At 45.3% G+C, this 20,822-nt stretch overlaps 1 protein-coding gene and 1 pseudogene across 8 annotated transcripts in view; both read right to left on the reverse strand.

The window, feature by feature from the left end:
* MAP4K4 (mitogen-activated protein kinase kinase kinase kinase 4) overlaps nt 1-20,822 on the reverse strand; it is a 251,706-nt gene that overhangs the window by 170,809 nt on the left and 60,075 nt on the right. The gene's annotated exons all lie outside the window — the stretch shown is intronic.
* Nucleotides 14,380-14,582, reverse strand: LOC119850265 (annotated as a pseudogene).

Below are 20,822 nucleotides of genomic sequence, written 5' to 3' on the forward strand. Positions count from 1 at the left end.
CAGCAGCAGTTCATCCATAACCATGACACTATTCCCTTTCATTATCTTAAAGACTAAAATCAGAAGATATTTAGTTCTTCTAATTAAGTATTCATAAATTAAGAAAGTAGGAGCATGAGTACAGGGTTGCTATAAGGCCACATCCATACCAAAGAGTTCAACTAGAAAAAATAGCATTGCCAAGGACATCATTTTCAGTAGGATTTCACAATTAACCACAGCCAAAGACCTGCTGTGAGACTGGGGTATGTGACTTACTCTCTCTTTGCTTCAGTTTTTCCCCTCTTTGGAAAATGAGGAAAAATACCTCTCTTCACAAGGATCTATGCAAAGTGCATTCCAATCGGGGTCTGAATGGTACAATGGAAGCGCAAAGCAATTTATTAAGGTGGAACTGAGTCCATGATTTTTGTATTGTTAGCATATCTTTGACTTGACATTCTGGGATACATGCACAATTAGGCCTCATGTCATGGTGTATCACTTTCACTGGGAACAAGGAAGGCTAGCTACCCAGTTTAGACCATGGGCTGCACTGGAGGCTGCCGCAGAACAAGAGCTCAACACCACCACTGCAGCAACAAAGAACCAAATCAGTGAACTGCCTGCGAGCACTAGCTGCACCTGGGTGATTAGGTTTCTGCTTCCACCAGACTAAGAAGAAGAAATCAAAAAAATTGGTTTCACAAAAGCTCTGCTATGCTATGGCAACAAATGGCTTCACTGTGCCTGTGATGTGCTAAATGCTCGTTATTTACACAAACATAGGGAAATAGCTTATTTGGGGTGCAGGGCATTTATTTTTATTACATTTCCATGACCTTCAACGAACTGCCACGCTCAAAGAAGTCCTACTTATCAGCATAACTAATTCTGACACACAGTAGCAATACAAAGGTAGTCCTTTCCAAACCTGCCTCTGTGAGAGCTTACCTTTTTACCCTAGCCAGATATGGGCAACATATTGCTAGTTGCAGAGTCTTTCCTGAAACACAGACCTCCAATTGCCATTCAGGGGGGAAAGGGGTTGGTACTGCTGATGTGACTGAACAAGTTGCCATTTTGAATCCAAGTAGAAGGCCAATATCCCCAGTTTGTAAGGAGTAACTCTTTCATATCTCAAGACGTACAGAGTCATGTACTAGAGCACACAAGGAATTTGGCAATTTTTGGATAATTTTTAAAAATCAGCTTGGAAAAAAATGTCTTGAAGGAGAGATCTCCCTAGTGGAACGTGGTAAGGGTAAAAGGCCCTTTCTAAGCACTAGTCTACACTGGCAATGCTAAATCACTGCTGCAGCAGTTCTTTAATGTGGCTTGTGTGGTCACAGCAGAGCGATGGGAGAGAGCTCTCCCAGTGCTCTTAAAAAAAAAAAAAAAAAAAAAAAAACACTCACCTCCACAAAGGGCATGGCTCCCAGTGCTGGTGCACTGTCTACACAGGCACTTTACAGCGCTGAAACTTGCTGCACTCAGAAAGGTGTTTTTTCACACCCCTGAGACTTACTGCTCCTCCCACAAGAAGCAAGACAATTTGCAGAAGGGTGTTTTGTTAGTCTCCAGCATAGCTGCCTAAACATGTTCCACTCCTTGATTGGACGTGAAGGTGGCAAGGTAGGGAAGCAACAACAGCATGAAGAGAAAGAACATGCTGGAAAGGGGCAAAAGGTGCAGCTGGGCAAGGTATAATCTGAGTACATATGCACAGAGAAGGTCAGGGATACAGTAGGGATAGGAAATCCAGATTCTGTGCATGAAGGAACAAAGAGTTCAGTGTCAAAAATAGGTCAGAATGTGTCTACCCAGGGTAACCTACACCAGTGCAAGTCCCAGTTTATACTGTTGCACTGTGTCTACTCCCAGGGTTTGCACTCTGCAAATATCCCACTGGGTGAACCCCAGGGCAGACAAGCCTAAGCAAAAGGTGAAAGGAGAGAAGTTAAAAGGTCACAACTCCACACTACACTGTTCAGAGGCAGTGATGCAGCTACTACTTTGCTCAGTTCTGCATTCCTATTAGCAACAAGCAACCAGGAAATACTTAGATTTTTTTTTCAGAGATCAACCTAATTTGTTAAACAAAGTAATTCCAACATATTTTTACTTTGCTTTTTAGAACAATGTAAGTACTTTTATTGATTTAACTATCCACTGGAGAATTTATTGATGGGGGAGGGGGTGCCCTATAGCCCCACTCAAATTTGTAGCTGATCAACCTTACCCAGAAAGAGCTCTCTATTTTACTTGTGATGACATGTGGCATAGGTATACTAATAGCTGCAATGCAAGTTAGCCCTTTTGTTCTATATATAAGGACACTGGCTGCAAACACCATGGTCTTCAGCAGGAATCAAATTCCTCCCTTTCCACACCAAGAGAACAGGCTTCTCCCTTGGGAAGCGAAAGGAGCCCTCCTTTTGCTAAGTTGTAAGCTATTAAAATAACTTGGGCTAGACATTAAGGGCATGTCTGCACGTACAGAACTGCAACGGTGCCTCCATACCCATGTAGTGGCACTGCTGCAGCACACCTGGTAAAGACACTCTATGCTGCCGAGCAAGAGCTCTCCCATCGGCCTAGCACTGTGCACACAAGCACTTACGTCGCTCGGGATGGTTTATTCACACCCCGCACAACGTAAATTATGCCAACATTGGCTGAAGTGTAGACATAGCCTTAGAGGGAGACTCAAACATATTAGACCAGCATATTACATGTACATGACCCTGACAGCTAACGGTGCCCTGGTAAATACTCTCCCAGCTCGGATGTGTGCATGCCTCGGCTAAGTCTCTGTTACACTTAAAAGACAGAATGGTACTGGAAATGAGGCAGGAGACTAAAGATGTAATAGACACTTATCTCCTGCTGCAAAGAAAGTATTCACTTGAAGTTATGCTATTTCTCTCCTTTTTCTTTTCCTGTCTCCGGTCACAACAACTCCCCCCTTGTGTTACCAGAACATTCTGGGTGGTGTCAGGGATCACAGGGTTGCAACCTTCCTGAGGAAATGCCACGGAGATGGTATCATACACGATTATTTGAGAATTGAGTACAGATATGACCACATTCTAGAGATAATTAGCCACTTCCACTAGAGGAACAAGCATATTTTTTCTTCTACAATAGAAAGGCTTTCACCCCTAAATCGCTAGAGAATTTTCATCTCATAAGAAAGATCAATCAGCGATTGTAAAATACTTGTGGTGCAAACTGAAAATGCCAGAACTTGCTAAAATGATATGGCTAAATAAAGAAATGGTATTTGAGTCACTTAGGGCAAACTGGTCCACTCTCACTAATTTGAGTGGTTGTCCATTTTCTAAGGTGTACGCTCACTCTCAGCTCCTGCCTCTCCTCAAAGTCTCTAGCTGTTTGAGCTCATGACTCTTCTCTACAAAATTTGCTTCTTCCAAAAAAGCACTACTGAGACAGTAGTTATCTAATGCATTTTACAAGCATGCTTAAGTACCATTGAAATGTTATGGCCAGTTCAGGTTATAAGACAGTTTTAGCTAACTAGGGTGTTCTTGTCTATCTGAAATCCCTACCTAATCTGAAGCATGTTTTTTCAGATGTTTGCAACATCCGTTGGCTCCTTCCACAATGGCTAGCAAAAGTATGTTACAATTTTGTTCAGCCATAAGAGTTTAAACCATGCTTAAGTTTGCCTCTTAACCCCAGCGAGAAGTCCTGTGTAAATGCAGCCAGAACTATTTGCTTTCTCCACTAGCAAAAACATTACATTAAAGACAGTGCAGACCTATAAATGGTATCTGCTCTATTAATTATTATTTGTATTACCATACTGATTAAGAGCCAAACTCATGAAGCAGGACCCCATTGTGCTAGGTGCTGTATAAACAAAACAAAAAAAACCCCAAAAAGTCCCTGCCTCGTGGGTCTTACAATCCAAGTATTTCATCATTTCAAATATTTCAAAATGAAAGTGAAAACAGAAATTTCAATGGTTTTTTTTTGTAGTTGTTGTTTCTTTGCTTTTTATTTTTTCTTTCCTTTTTTAAGTCCATATATGGGAACAGTTATGTAACATGGCGGTGTGAACAATAATTTATAATTCACTGAGCTAGTTTCTAAGACTAGTATGAGAAATACTCATAGAAAAAGCTGATTAACCTAGGAACATATCCTTCGCTTGCTAAATATTTTCAGTATCAACAAGTGATCTGGGGACTCAAATTAAGATACATTGAGGGAGCTTGATTTTCAGAGGGTAGGTACTAAGCATCCTCTGAAAAACCAAGCCCCATTGAAGTGTCTCTAGTTGGATACCCAAAGTTAAGGAACCCCAAATCACTAGTCACATTGATCGTCAATTCTTTGGGGGCAGGGACAGTGCTTTTGTTCTGTGTTTGCACAGAGCCTAGCATGATAGGGTCCTGATCCAGGCCTAGCTCTCTGAAGATACAAATAATACGGTAATACAGTAGTTTCAGTTTATTAGCAGCCCCTTCCCATTGCCAGCAAAAAATTTGCCATTATCTGGCAGTTCCCGATAAGCAGGAAGGCAGGTTTGTGATGCAGAAGCCAGGGAAGGAAGCAGTGGAGAGGGGAGCTGAAGCCCAGATGCCGGGGCTTTTACAGGGAATGGGGGAGCAGGGATGGCATTGTATCTCTCCCTGAGCTTCTCCAAGAGTTGGGGCTGAGCACATCACAGAATTTCCTTCCCTGTGTGCAGCCCCCAGGCAAGGCACAGCCTGAAGTATAAAGGGAGAGGTACCATGCAGTTCCTGCATCCAGGCTGCAGCCCCTTTCCTGCTACTGCCCTGGCCAAAGCCTCCCCTCTCAGCCCCTTACCTCCCAGGAGGTCCTTGTGAACAAGCTGGTTTGCAGGGCTGCAGTCCCAGAAGGAAGTTCTGGGTCGTGGCTTCCCTGTCTGCAGCCTCGCAAACCTGCCTGAAGCTGGGGACTTCCTTTAAAAAATTTTTTTTAAAAGATTCTAATAAGCAGCATGTCGTTGTCGTTATCTAAATCTCATTAACACTGATATTAATGGAACAGGACTGGTTCCTGGGAATATGTTGGCATTAACCAGTTGCTAATATCAGGATTGTTATTAAGCTGTATCTACAATTATTTGACCCAAACACTATGGGGTGATGAGCATTTTAGAAATGTAACAGAGAGAGCAAAAGGTTAAGTTTACAAACAGTACAAATGTTATCTCACCCAAAACAAGGTATATTTTATCTGGCAGGAAGCGGTTGCAGTCCGCGGAAGTAACAGTGCAGGGGAGGTTGGTAGGTAGGTGGCAAGAGTGTATAATGTTTTGTGAATTTTAGCCATACTGAAAGCAAAGGAGCAATCACTCCAGCTTGAGGCACTCACAGTGCAGGCAGATGCTGTACAAACTTCTCTCACACAGTTCAGACCTGACCTGTACACATCCCTCTCTTTTCCAGCTTAGAGCCTCTCCTGAACACAGACTACCACACATGCCAAAGCCGGCTCAACAGTGCAGTGTTTGGGATGTGGGTAGTGCCCAGAGACAAGACAGACCACCAGTAGTTATTTAAAATCCCACCACAGAGTCAGCTGCAGAACTCTTGCAGTTTTGGTAACAATTATAGAGTAAAGAAAGGAAAGATGATAATAAGATAAATAGATATATAAACCATTTGTAATGATGGGTTCCACAACAGACACTATCAGAGGCTAAAAATAAATATATAGGATTTACTCCTGCAACTGTACTGCTACTAGGTCATAAAGCATTCAAGCTCACCATATAGATTTTACCCAAACGTCTGAAAGTCTGAAAACTTTCAGTGATTTGTTTCCTATTTAGTCATATTTCAGTACAAAAAAAAAGTATCCTACATTCTTCAAATGCTAAACTAGTTCTGAAAATACCCAGAACCACAGGGGTTCAAAACCTCATCAAGTTCTAGCAGCCCAGATGCAAGCTTGATATTCTGAACTGGGTAATCAAAAGATTCTGTGAATTGTCTGTTATTTCTCCTTGTACTTTGCACTATGTAAAAACACCCACATTTCATATTTGCAACACTCCTAGAAAATCTATTAGGGGACAGTACCAGAACCACCCAATGCATTAAACAGTAAGTAGGTGCTTTATGTTGCATTCATGTAGGTATCCCTACTTACACAACATTGGAAAAGCTAATCGCCAATCAAATATATTTATTTTATAAAAGAAACCTAAAAGTTCCACTTCTTAGAAAAAGGGATAATCCCCCCCCTGCGTGCGCACGCGCGCACAGACACACACACACACACACACACACACACACACACTAACATTTATTCTCCTGAGCCTCACAGCGTTTATGAAAGGCTTCTAAGCTCCGTTGATCTTCAGCCCAGAGCCTAACACAGTGTTGCCAAGAATTAACACTTTATTTAATGTACCTATTGTTCCAAACCTCCAAAAGATTTAAGTTTATGAAGTAATTCTGCCCTTCCCCCCAAAAATCAACTTCTGAGTTGTACTTTAATTCCTCTTCCCTCATAATACAGAGAATGTAGGTCAAGCTCATTAAAGCATGTTATATACAGTTGGTAACATCGTGACTCTACCCTCACCTGCAACCCCATAAAAGTATTTTGAAAGAAGAATCAGCACTACTCAAGTACCTGTTGGTACAAGCTAAACAGAGGTGGAGATGTCAGTTGTGCGCAATGCCACCACCACCAGTAGTCTGCAGAACCTACATGAAGGCATGGCTAATCAACAGCATTTAGCTACAGCCAAATTAATGACATTGCCTTCTGCAAACAAGTCAAAAGAAACCAAGAGCAGCATGTTTGAAGCAGGAGGGAAAATATTACGCACAACTGATTTTCAGATTTAAGAAAAATTAAAGAGGCTGCATGGGGCAATAAAACAGTCTGTTCAAAAAGCTACCAAGAGTTACTACCAGTTAAAATACTAAAGCTGTTTAGAGTTTCTGTAAGAGAAACTAATCATGGATTTTATAGTGACTTCAGTGTAGATTTTTCTCTTAGCTGAATTTAACTATGGGGGAAAATTGGGCCATGCTCAAAGAAATCAGTCATGGATCCATAGAGGGCGAGGGGGAGATAAGTAAATCCTTTGCTTTGCACATGTCCAGCAGTTATTTATCCCCTAGCTGTGATCACGTGAATTGAGAAACAGTCTGCATACAGAACAAAAGGCCTTTGCTAGGAGGTCTACAAGGAGGCCTTTAAGAATTTCAGCACAGCATACAAGTATCTTTCCAATTAGTCTTTAAACTGTGACACCAACATAAAAAACCTTCTATGCAACAATGTTACCCCTTCACCATTCAATAGAAAGTGGCTTGACACATATCCCAACCTCTGAAAAAAGAATCTAAATTTAGATCCCATATCTAGTAACAAATGCAAAATTCTTTATTCATTTTGCCTACTTAACACAGTGTAATGTAAGAGACAAAAAAACTCATTCCCCCCACATTACCTTACCTTAAACAGCACCATAAGTCATTTTAATTCTCTGTTACAAAGGAAATACATCAGAGAAACCAAATTTATTCAACTTAGTTTGATGTTAATTAGAAACATGCTATAGAAAAAAAAACAAACATACATAGATACTCTCTCACCTAAACTTTACATCTGAAAGGTCAATGTGTTGAATAGAGAGTTCTTGTGTATTAATATATTCACCACCTGTATTATTCTCTCTCAAAAAGTAACATGCCACGAACAGGACTTCCTCCGCAGAACAATATGAAGTAGCATTGCAGAATGTTTTAAAGAGATTACTTCCCTCTCTCCTTCCACATCCCGAGAAAGTTTTGGGCTATCCAGGAGCCTGAACCTACCATTCACATGGATAGCCTTTGTGTGATTTGACTGACTAACTGCTTCAATAAGGACTAAAAAAGAGTAAGGGTTTGCTAGACCAGGCCCTAAAAACAGAATATCAACTCCTTTTATTAGCCCTCCGTAGCATGGAAACAGGCAACACAAATGAATTGACAGGTATTTGGCGGTGCGGGGTTTACCACATGACTTTCAGACTAGTAATAAAAAGAACTGAAAGCCATGTGGTAAACCCCGCACCGCCAAATACCTGTCAATTCATTTGTGTTGCCCGTTTCCATGCTACAGAGGGCGTGTCTACTCTTAAAACACTCAGCTGCGCAGCTGTGCCGTTGTAGCACTTCAGTGAAGATGCTACTACGATGACAGGAGAGCTTCTCCCATCAGTGTAGACAATCTGCCTCCATAAGAAGCAGAAGCTATGTCGATGCGAGAAGCCCCCCATCAACGTAGCGCTGTCTACATGGGGGGGGTGGTTAGATCAGTATAACTGCGTCGCTCAGGGGTGTGGATTTCTCACACTCCTGAGCTACCTAGTTATACTAATGCATGGGTTCTCAAACTGGGTTTGGGACCCCTCAGGGGGTCACAAGGTTATTACATAGGGAGTCATGAGCTGTCAGCCTCCACCCCAAATCCCACTTTGCCTCCAGCATTTATAATGGTGTTAAATATATTAAAAAAGTGTTTTTAATGTATAAGCGGGGGGTCGCACTCAGAGGCTTCCTGTGTGAAAGGGGTCACCAGTACAAAAGTCTGAGAACCCTTGTATGTAAGTTTATAGTGTAGGCCTGGCCTGAGACAATGACATCAAAAAAAAAAAAAAGCTTTCTTCTGGGTAGTTTATATTATGCAGCAATGCTCTGTGTATACAATGACATTAGATGCCTCTGAAAAGTCATTCATACAGAAATGAAGTCCTATCCTGAAAATTTTATCCTGACATCAAATCAGTATCCTAACCCTAAAATATTTTAAAAGACACACACTAAGATTCAGTTTAACAACAGTGATTTTTTTAAATACATACATTTACTACGACTTACAGCTTACTGAACTCCTTTGACTTAAACATTGCATTCCATATTTTACTTTGGATTATTTCACTCTAAAAACATCTGTTGGGAATTGATATCAATATACTACCAGACAAATCTCTATTAAGATCAGGAGAACAAAGTATTCCTAACAAAAAAAAAAAATGTTCAAGCAAAATGTTAGTTTCTGAGGTTGAAAAATGTTTAGCAGACTAAATATGTTTATACAGTACCTAGCACAACAGAGACTCGCTCTTGGCTGGCCTTTAGGCACTACCATAATAAACAGAATTAAGGTGCTTTTTTATTGCTGTTTTAATAGGAAAAATCTGCACAAACTATTTTTTTGGCAGTTCCAGGGGATGCCAAAAACATTTTTCACTCTTTCAGTTAGGCTTGTTCAAAGTCATGGATTGCATGAATCACATGGTTTCTGGTTTCCCCATTTGCTTAAGTTTGCCAAACCTTCTCTATATGAAAAAGATAATTAGCAAAAGCACCCAGTCATTTCCATCTCTGCCTGATTTGGCGTGTGCATGAGTATAATAATTTTATTAAGATAATGTTGAAGTAAAAAGAAAACGGTACAGAGTTTAGGCATAGAAGTTTCTGGTTATCAGGAAATAAAGGTACAGATTATCAAGGGGTGCGAAGTTCAGTTTAGGAGTGGGTGGCGTAAGGAATACATAATCTGCAATCTCCCCAACTGGGGGTAAAAGTTTAACGGGTCAAAGTACAGACATTGAGATATGAGGATATGTTGTCCATATAACGGCTATGTTCAGGTGTGGAGTATAATGAGTGGATACGATGATGAGGATGGATCCACCCTCATTTGGTGGGATTTAATGTTCAATGAGTTTATGGTTCCAGTTCATATGGTCCAATGAAAAAAAGTCTCTCAGTCCCTTTCCCATAGTTGATGCACAATGTTGTACCGGCTCACACCTCCTGGTACTGTCGGTGGCTGGTGATGTGTTCAATGTAGATGTCCCTGGACCATCGGATTGTGTCCAAGACCATGAGGCGCCGCATGAGCCATGCGTACCGTTGACCGATCCCGCAGGATCACAGCACACGCTCGTTGCAGGGGTCCCAAGTACCCAGGGCTCTGACAATCAAGGCATCCATCTGCACCTCGTAGCCCTTCGCTCTCAGGGTGTTGGCCGGGGGGCGTATTTTTCCAGCTTATGAGCTCGGGATTCACGGAAGGCCGAGGTCCTGTTCTCGAAGGAGACCATGATGTCGATGAGGATAATCTTTTTCTGGTCCTCGTCGGTGACCACCACTTCAGGTCGCAACTGGCTGTCCGTACCGAGGATGGTGGAGTTCACGGCGACCTCCCCCAGGCACGGTGCGATGGCTTTCACCAGGAGGTTCTGGATGGCATTGTGGCGCAGCTGCCAGGCTCTGGAGTGGGGCTTGCAGCTGCACAGCATGTGGGGCAGGGTCTCGTTGGAGGAGCCACACTTCCTGCAACGCTTGTCTCGGTTCCCGTGGCGGATGGCTCCATTGAGCAGGACGCAGTTGAGCCGGGCATGGTGGATGAACCGACAGTCGGCGAAACGGTGAAGCTGCCCCCGGCAAGGAACTGGTTGCTGGCGTCCCACTTGCTGGTCAGTTCGAAGACTTTACTCTGGTCCGGTATACGCTTCAGGGTTTCCATGTACAGCGAGTGGATGGCCGCCTTCAGGGTCCTCTCCAGCATGCCCCTGGCACTCGGGGTGACGATGGTGTTGTCGTCGGACCTGATCTGCGGCACCAGGACTCCCAGCTCCTGGCGCTCCTCGCACCACTCCCAGCGGCAGCCAATGCGCTTCCCAAGGCGACGCATGGCATTGAGAGCGCAGGACCACAGCGAAGCGATGTCGCCAAAGTCCCGTTGAAATTCGCCATCCACAGAACCGCTCAGGAATCTGGTGGTGGTTTGGTCGGAGGGGGTTCTGCCGATGAGCTTCTTTGTTGCATCATGGAGGGCGTTTGCTGCGATGTTCCTTACCATGGCGTCGGGACACGTCAGCAGGCGGAAGGCATGGGTGATCACCACGATGTCACACAGGTCACCCATGCGGGGGACACTGGCACCGCCATGCCAGTGGGCGATACAGACCAGCTCATTGCTGGCTCTCTGGGGAAGGAACAGCCACTTCTTCACAAGCTGCCGGACGACCTTGTCTGCCTTGTTGAGAGGTACCTTCGCCACGGCGGATCCCCTTAGGACGAAAGAGATGCGGGGGATCAGGAAGGTGTTCAGGGCGTTTATCTCCTGCCACGGTGCTAGCAGGTAGGCATCGATCTTGGCAGCATCCCGTAAGGTCTCCTGGATGGTGTCCTCGGGTGTCTGCCGGACATGGAAACCCATCGGCATGCCGAGGTGCTGGTACACCTGCCCCTCTGCCAGGGGGATGATGGGCTCACCCTGGATCTGGAACCTTGTCGCCTGCACCGAGTCCCTTTTGCTGCCGTCGATGTGGAGAGTTGCGCACTTCTTTGCATTGAAGCGGAGCCCCATACAATCGGCAGCTCGACTGGTGGCATCTAGCATACGTTGGAGGTTCTCTGGGTCGTCTGCGGTCAGGACCAGGTCATCCGCGTAAGCCAGGATGCTCACCCTCTCGCCGTGGAGGTTGAACCCATCTGTGTCGTTGAAGATCGCTCGCAGCAATGGCTCCATGGCGAGGTTAAAGATGATGGGGCTGAGGGGACAGCCCTGCTTAACTCCACTCTGGATCGGGATCTTGGCGGTCTCCCCTTCGACCAAGCGAATGGTTGTGCCGCATCCCTCGTACACCTCTCGGATCACACAGAGGAAGTTCTTTGGCATCCCAAATTCCTGGAGCGTGCAAAGATGTGGTGGTGGGGCATGGACCCAAAGGCATTAGCCAGATTGAGCCATGCTACCGTGCACTGCCTCCGCGCCCTTCTGGCCATTTCGATGGTGGTTTGGAGGACAAAGTTGTGTTCATAGCAGCCCTCACAGGACATGAAGCCTTTCTGGGTGGAGCTGATGTCTCCCCCACTCACTGACCATTCCGTGATCCTCGACACTAGGCAGCTGGCATAGAGCTTGTACATCGTGGAGCAGAGGGAGATGGGCCTCCAGTTGCTGGGGTCGTCCCGCTCACCTTTCTTGTACACCAGTACCGTCATGGCCTTCTTCCAGGAGCTGGGAGTCCGGCAGAATCGCTTGCACTGGTTGAAGAGCGTGGCAAGGACCAGGCAGCCGGGATCTCACTTTTTCAGGAGGCTGTAGGGGATGCCGTCTTTCCCAGGAGCTGTGTTTTTTTGTTTTTGGAGTCTGGCCATCACTTCCTTGGGTGTAAAGTCAGTTTCCAGGACACCTGTTTCGTCAACACAGTGCAGGGGGCGGAGGCACTCTGGGTGCTGTGCGTCATTCTGGGCTATGCGGTCGAATACATCCTTGAAGTAGCTGTAGAGATGCTCAGATGGGATTGTGCAATAGGACGAGGGCCCGTCTAAGATCTCCCTCATGGCTTTGGAGCGGTTTGCCCGGTACAGCTTTTGGATCCTTGAAGCCGCTGCTGGATCGTAGCGGCAGCTGGCATCTCTACTTCTGGCTCCCCTGGTGGTGGTATTGAGGTTTGGAGCAGGCGTTCTGTGGGCAGGCGGGGCGTTCTCCTGGTTCAAACTTCTCCTGGGAGCAGTTTCAGCAAACAGTTCTTCGGTGAGCCTGTCTACGAGGAGATCAAAGTCATCAAAGGAAGCTGTCGCTTGCAGCTCCTCGGTCCAGGCAGTCTGCCACAGAGTGGCAGCCCTTACCATTGGCTGCTGGCCCTCATGGTCCTTGACCTCGTCTGGTGCAGACTCAAAGCCTGCGTAGTCGGCCTGCCGTCTATCTCGTGGCTCGGGATTCCCATCGGTTGGGTGCTGGGACGGGATCTCTGGTGGGATGCTGGAGTTGCTAGCAGTCGGAGAGATGTGGTCTGGCTCGGGGGTTGCTGGGACACCGCTGGTCCTTCTAGGAGTGGCTACTGTCTGGGCGGTTGCTGCTGGAGCGGGAGATCTCCCGTAGGCAGTGTCCTGCAGAATGGACTCTGGGGCTGTGCTGGGCCGTCTGGTGATGAAGGCCCTGTGCTTTGCTATGGCTGCGGGGCTGGTTCCTCCAGTAACGTCTGGAGTTTGTAGGGCAATCTGGGGCATGGTGCTGGCTTCTCTGTGGCTGGAGCTCGCAGGGCGGTCTGAGGCTTGGCACTGGCTCCTCTGGCGGTTGGAGTTTGCAGGGAGGTCTGAGGTGTGGCTCTGGCTCCTCCGGCGGTTGGAGTTGGCGGGGCATTCTGAGGGGCGGCGCTGGCTCTTCTGGTGACAAAATCTCAAGCCGCTACGCACAGTGGGTCGCTGATCCTTCTGGGGACGGGGATGTGCTGGACAGGTGGCAAGGTAGTACTGAGACGTCTGAGTATAGAGATTTGCTTGGCGATGTGAGAGGGTGAGATGGGCCTCCTGCTGGCGAGGACCTGGGTGATGTTCCCCGAGGCAGCAGGTACCTTCTCAGTCACAGCACCCCGTTGCGCTGGCCTGGCGATGGGGACAGGCTTCTTGACAGCAGCTTGCACGATCGCTTTTCTTTGTTGAGGCTCAGGAGCAGCGGGCTGGCGCGCAGCAGGAGGGCTGGGAGCCAGGGCAGGAGACTGTGTTGTTCCCTTGAGGCGTTTCCTGCAGACAGCTTGGTGCATCTTGCATTGCTTCTGCGTCTCGAAGGGCAGGCTGCAGAGGGCACAGCTGAAGGCGACCCGCTTGCTATAGTGTCTCTTCAGGTGCCTGGTGACACCACCGAGGAGGTGGAAGCTTCGGGGCGGAGAGCAGATGGGGCAGATGAGCACGTCCACAGTGAGGGGGTAATGCAGGTAGATGGTGTCCTCATTACCTTGCCGCGGGAGGGTTCCAGCAGCATCAGCGGTATTGCTAGCTGGTTCATCCTGATGTGGGCAGTTGGGGTCGAGAGGTCCAGCTGGGCAGGCATCCGGCAGGGACCTGGGGTCACTCAGGGTGGTTTCTGAAGCTGGGCAGGCATCTGGCGAGGCGCTGGTGAACCTCTGGGTGGTCTCTGGAGAGATGCTGGTCCCGTCTATGGAGATTCCTCTCTTGATGGTGTGTAGAGCACCGAGAGCACCACCAGCGTCAGGGACCTCGGCAGCTGAAGGGGTGGGAGGTGGTTGCCTGAAAGCATCTTGCAGCTGCAGAGTGGGGGGGCTCTCCATTGGTGGCTGATGTTGCTGGAGAGCAGGGGGCTCTCGGTTGGCAGCTGCTGTAAGGCGGGGGAGTTGACCCTCGGCAGCTGGTGCTGCTGGGGAGATGTTCCTTCTGGTTGTGATGTCCCAACAGGCCATCCTCAGGATGCAGGATCTTACTGGAACAGCAACTCGGAGGGGGTCCTTCGAGCAGCCACCGATCTTCCCCTTCGTGCTGCTGGTCTGCAATGTCCTGGAGGCACCTAGGACCTTCTTTGTAGTTGTTGTCTAAGAGGCCTTCTGTGGACCAGCAGCAGTGGTGGTACATGATACATCTGGGGATGTCTCAGGAGCAGAAAGAGGATTTCCTTCCAAAGTAGTAGTAGCAGCAGAATACACCTTCAAAGCAGCATCAATTTTTTCAAAAATCGCAGCAGGAGAATCCATCTTCAGTGCAGGAGTTGCAAGTGTTCATAAAAAGAGATTAAACTGATAAGAACAGATACTATGCTTGATCTTAGCCATAAGGCTGAGAAGCGTTGTGCATAGGTCTGTCCATTCCTGCTTCCTTTGTCTTCAAGCCAAAGTTGCCAACAATCGTTACAGTAGTTTCATGCAAAATTTTGAGCTAGGAATGAATTTTGAAAGTCGATGTACAAATAAAACAGATATATATAAACTATTTAGATGCAAATGTTTTATAGAGTCAAGTTCGCAAACTTTACCAGAACTATTCTCTGGTTTAAGAATTGTACCAAATCCTGACTTAGGTCCTGTCTATACTGGTAAGTTTCTGCGCAGTAAAGCAACTTTCCGCGTTGTAACTCTAGAGGTGTAAACACTGCCAAGGCCACTGTGAATACTTCAGTGGACCGTGCCAGGAGGAGGAAATCTTGGATGAGGATGTGGAGGGGCAGGGAGACCCAGAAGCAGAGTACTACTCGGAGGTCAGAGATGCACGCAACCAGGAGCTCTTCTCTACCCCGGAGGAGGCTAGCCAGGCACAGCTGTCGGATCTTGGCAAAGTGCAAACAGGAGAGCAGGCCCCCGGCATGTGGATTTGATTTTGGGAATCGCTGAAGCAAGTTGTTGGGGGCAGGAGGGATTCAGAAAGCAGCCTTGTGTGTGTGTGTGTGTGTGTGTGTGTGTGTGTGTGTGTGTGTGTGTGTGTGTGTGTGTGTGTGTGTGTGTGTGTGTGTGTGATGCTTGTACCACCACTGTCTAGTCTGAGCGATGGAAGTGGCTGTTGATTGACTCCCTCACTTCTGAGGCATCTGCCTCAGATCTCCAGGTAATTCTCGTGGACATACTGCAATCCACTGCCACAGGTTTTTTGGCAGAGCTGCTTTGTTTCTTGCCCCATTAACGGTAACTTTCCTGAGCTGCTGTGCCATCAAGGGGAATGGCTCCCAAGGCTGGTGCACTGTCTACACTTTTCAGCGCTGAAGCTTGCAGCGCTCAGGGGGGTGTTTTTTCATGCCCCTGAGCGAGAAAGTTGCAGCACTGTAAAGTGCCAGTGTAGACAAGCCCTTGGTCTCTTATTGCCTGTCTTTAAAATACCGCAAAGAGGTGTTCTAATGACTGGCTAATGTTTGCCTACTGCTCTGATGGTGTAAAGCGCAATAGTAAAATATTTGGTATTTTATTTTAAAAACTACATTGATATCCAAAGTAAAAATATACTGATCCTTCTGCACTTTTAGCAATCAGCAAGTCTTAAATCTTTGCAAATAATCCTCAAGGAAAGCTATACTGCACAGTTATCCCCCAAACAATTAGGAAAAAAATCTAGCTAACTGAAAGGGGGTGGAAAACCACAGACAAATCTCTTTAAATAGAAACAGCAAATTCAGACTCCACCAGATATATGGCACATTCCCTTCCCATATGATTAATAATCCATTACTGAATACAGGAGTCAGATTGTGATCTCAGGTTTCAGAGTAGCAGCCGTGTTAGTCTGTATTTGCAAAAAGAAAAGGAGTACTTGTGGCACCTTAGAGACTAACAAATTTATTAGAGCATAAGCTTTCGTGAGCTACAGCTCACTTCATCGGATGCATTGAGCTGTAGCTCACGAAAGCTTATGCTCTAATAAATTTGTTAGTCTCTAAGGTGCCACAAGTACTCCTTTTCTTATTGTGATCTCAGCCACACTGGTGAGCATATGAAGTAAACTCCGCTAATGCCAATGGAGGTACTCCGGATTTATATTAATGTGACCAAGAATAGAGTCAGATCCATAGTATGTATCTACCCTCTGATCGTTTTGGGCAAGACTGACTTGAAAAAAGCAAATTTTCTGGAAGGCCAGAAGAGAAGAGCATGTACATAATCACAGCTATATTTTGTAAAAATGTTGGTTTCCAAGGAATGCCAAAGTTAAAGAGAGATTCACATAACCACAGTAAACATTGTTGTTCTACCTTTTCCATATACGGTTTAGAAAGTGAGGGACAGACAAAAGGTTAAAGAGCTATGCCGATTAACACAAACTGAGGAGCTGAACGCAAGTTTCTATGTAACTGATTACACAGAGACTATCCCATTGTCTGTGCACCCTTAATTCAGACCTCTTTGTAGGTATTATAATACAGTCTTTAATTACATAAATCACATACTACATTTTCCACGGGACTCCTGCCTTCTTCAGTGCATAGGATAGATGCACAAAGGGCAACTGTAAACCTGGCATTTCCTCACTTTTGAGTGCTTCACTTTGCAACATTAATAACTTGCTTTTTAAGTATTTTTGTTTGTAGGTGTGTGCATTATACACTAGGTGAGAAACCAGGCAAGCACTGGAGAAACTAATCCCCATAGCGATGTCCCACCAATGTAACTCAATTATTGACTTCAACTGAGTTACACAGTGATGTAAATGAAAGTAAAATTAGCTCCCACAATACTGAAGTAAGCAGGCATTTACTCTGGTGTCACAGATAGCCAGAAATTCAGCTTATTCTACAGTTCTAGATCATAATTATACATTAAAACTGGACTTTCGTGAGCTTATTTATACCCAAAATTTGAAAGTGCCTAGAAGTGTTTTTAAAAAACCTTATAACTAACGGAGCATTAAATAGTTCAGGCTAAAAATTAAGAGTTTTTTAAATGCTGGTAATGTAAAGTAAACAAAATAATTATGTTCCTTTTTCATGGTAAGCATCAACTCCATTAAAATAATAATGGATTCATAAAAGTGTTTGATACAAGAACTGAATGAGCCCCAAGCCTTCCCAATTCAACAGCCAAAATACCAATGGTGGAGTTGAGACTTGTTCCCAAAGTTAAGTGCACTCCTGGAGATGAGGGTGGGCAAGACAGAAGGAAATCACTTTGGTCTTGTCTACATTGGGAATTTGCCCCGATTCCAGACACCAAGCTGCAACCAGTGCAAACTGCAAGTGTAGACAAGAAAAGCCACAATTTGCATTTATACCAATGCAACTACATTGGGTAGCTGGCTGAAAATATAAAACCAACTCACTGTAATGCCAAAATAGACAATACATTCGAGACAATACCAACTGTATTATTCATTTTCTTTTTAGTTCAATGAACAAATTAAGTTTTGAATTTCAAAGAAGCTGCTGCAGAACTTCCAGGGTGTCTAGGCAGAAACTTGAGGACTCCACTAAAAACTTGACATAGAGGTTGCCGCAGAACAGGCTATGCCTCAAATGAGGGAGGAAAAAGGGGTCTGCAAGGAAGACAGGACCCAAATCTTACAGGGCATGCAAACGGTCAGCATCATTTCCATCTTGCCTGGATTGAGTTTTAACCAGCTGGCTCTCTTCCGGGCCCCAAGCGCACACCACACAGCCCCCACCCCCCCACAACACTCACCCACAACCCATCAACAACTAACCCTCAGCCCCCCATCAACTACCCACAGGCCATTCCTGGCCACTCACCTGCTCCCCTATCGCCCTTCCCACTCAGTGCTTGACTCCTGCCATGGGCTAGGGTGGCTCCTCCCTACCCTGGGCATCCAGCTCCACTCACTTCCATACCCGCCCCACAATCATATGGCCCTGTGCCACTCAGGTTTGGCCTGCCTTATCCTCTGTCATGACAGAGGGGCAAGCTGGGCCAAGTTTGAGCGAGTGACATTGCAAATTCACATACAGAGACACAATGCCACTGTTGATTCTTTCCCATCCCAGTGGCTATGGGCCCCCCTGAGATGGGAGCCCTGTGCGGGTGCACCGAGTGCACATTGGTTAATCCGGGCCTGCTGAAGAGTGGTTTCAGAATAATTTCTGCTAACAACCCACCAGAGAGCCCTTGCAGCAGGACAGAAATCCTTTAGATCCTCTTAAAGAAGAGGGCGGCACCACTGTCCCCTCCACAGAATTCTTCAATGGGTGCAAAATGCTCTAAAAGACTCTGTATGGACATGTGAAGAGGAGACTGGCTAATGAGACCAGAGCAATCTCTGTACCACTTGCATGTCTAGAATCAGACTAAAAGGATCCTAGGGAATCTTAGGACTGCAAATAATGCATTGGCTTTGCCACAGCCTTCTCAATAACCCTCCCTCTGGCAAAGAGAAAGATTCTCAGGCCTGGTCCACACTGAACATTTAGATCAACCTAGCTATGTCACTAGAGGTGTGAAAAATCCACACTCCTAAGCACCATAGTTAAAGCTGGCCTAACCTCTGGTGTAGACTCAGCTAGAGCCATTTAGATGTCTAATCCTTTTTCTTTTTTGAATCGTGCTAAGGAGTAGGCCTTATTATTTGTATTATTGTATCACCAAGGAGTCCTACTCAGAGACCCAATAGTGTTAGGTGCTGTACGAACACAGAACAAAATTACTTACTACCCCAAAGTTCTGACACTAAGTCTGGGGTTTATAACTCAGTGTACTTCATCAGGGAAGATTGTCTACAACAGACAGTAAAATCAAACTGGGAAAGGGGCAGAAGAAACCCTATTATCCCATTCTACCAAAACATTTGGAGAAGCAGAAAAAAAGGGGGGAAATGAGCTTCTTGCCTCCTGAACAACACGTGAACAAGAAGGCAATCATTTGTAAAGGCTCTCATATCTAGGTATGTGAATTTGTTACTTGTGGCTATTACTATGTAACAGTTTATAATAACTTAAAATCTTATGCCATCAGAGTTTGCCAGAGAAACTCATGAAATATCAAACGAACACAGAACAGAACTTTGTTCTGCATCTGAGGACTCTCGTTGTGCCCACTGCATTGAGCTGGGCTACCCAGAAAGAACTCTCTCAACGTACTGATACTAATCAGCACGGAAGTGAGACAGCATCCCTCACTCCCCACTGGCATTTCATTCTGTGTAACATTGACATGTTCTTCTGTGAGTAACTGGAAAGCATAAGGGAAGAATTATTACTTGCTCATTGACCAATGACAGGATTTAAAATAGATGTGTCTGCTACTTTAATTTAATCCCAAACTCAAAGAACAGTTAACTATTAAAAAAATAAGAGTAATGTAAGCACAGTGGCTCCTTTAAACCCCTAAAGGGATTTTCATAGAAGCTGTACTCTCCCATTAGGAACCTAGATGCCAACAAAAACAGAACAATAAACTGCTTTGGGTTCCAATTCACTCCCAGGCAGCAGCTGATTTTAACAATCTCATGCTCGAGGAATCCAAACTGGCCTTTTTACTCTCCTAGCCCGGCAGACTCTGAAAAGAGGAGTAATTGACCAGGGTGTGGTTTTCCTATTTCCTCAACTCCAGTTGGGATATTTCAATTTGCAGTCATGCCTGGTGCAGACCAATAACTTCTCTCTTTTTAATTACACAGTGGGGATTATCTGTTCCCTACTGAACACTTTAATTCCTCTTTGCTTTACCTCCCATCACCCTACTTCAGTGATCACTTTTGCATTTCACAACAATTGCAAGATCCAGAACACAAATCATCATCTCTAGAATTGTAGATGCTCCAGTCTTTATTCTTTTTGGCTGTTTCAACTCAGAGAAAATCCACACCAGATATACACACTGAAAAAAAAACTGTCAGAAATGCCAGCACAAGCAAGCAGTTTCATTCACAGAAAATGCACTCTTTTCTTAGGATCGCTTGGGCCATTTCCAACACAGGATTTCAATTTAATTTTTTTTATTTGTCTAATAAGGTAGATTTCTAGACTGAGCAAGATTCACCAGCCAGATACTACAGAAAATTCTTTCCTGGGTAACTCAGATCCCATCCATCTAATATCCCATCTCAGAGGATTAGGCCTATTTACCCTGAATATTTAAAGATCAATTACTTACCAAAATCACATTATCCCATCATACCATCTCCTCCATAAACTTATCAAGTAGAATCTTAAAACCAGATAGATCTTTTGCCCCCACTACTTCCCTTGGAAGGCTATTCCAAAACTTCACTCCTCTGATGGTTAGAAACCTTCGTCTAATTTCAAGTCTAAACTTCCTGGTGGCCAGTTTATACCCATTTGTTCTTGTGTCCACATTGGTACTGAGCTTAAATAATTCCTCTCCCTCTCCTGTATTTATCCCTCTGATATATTTATAGAGAGCAATCAGATCTCCCCTCAACCTTCTTTTAGTTAGGCTAAACAAGCCAAGCTCCTTAAGTCTCCTTTCATAAGACAAGTTTTCCATTCCTCGGATCATCCAAATAGCCCTTCTCTGTACCTGCTCCAGTTTGAATTCATCCTTTTTAAACATGGGAGACCAGAACTGCACACAGTATTCTAGGTGAGGTCTCACCATTGTATAACGGTACTAAAACTTCCTTATCCCTACTGGAAATGCC

The sequence above is a fragment of the Dermochelys coriacea genome, chromosome 1 (genome assembly GCF_009764565.3).
Source record: "Dermochelys coriacea isolate rDerCor1 chromosome 1, rDerCor1.pri.v4, whole genome shotgun sequence".
In the NCBI taxonomy this organism is placed as follows: domain Eukaryota; kingdom Metazoa; phylum Chordata; order Testudines; family Dermochelyidae; genus Dermochelys; species Dermochelys coriacea.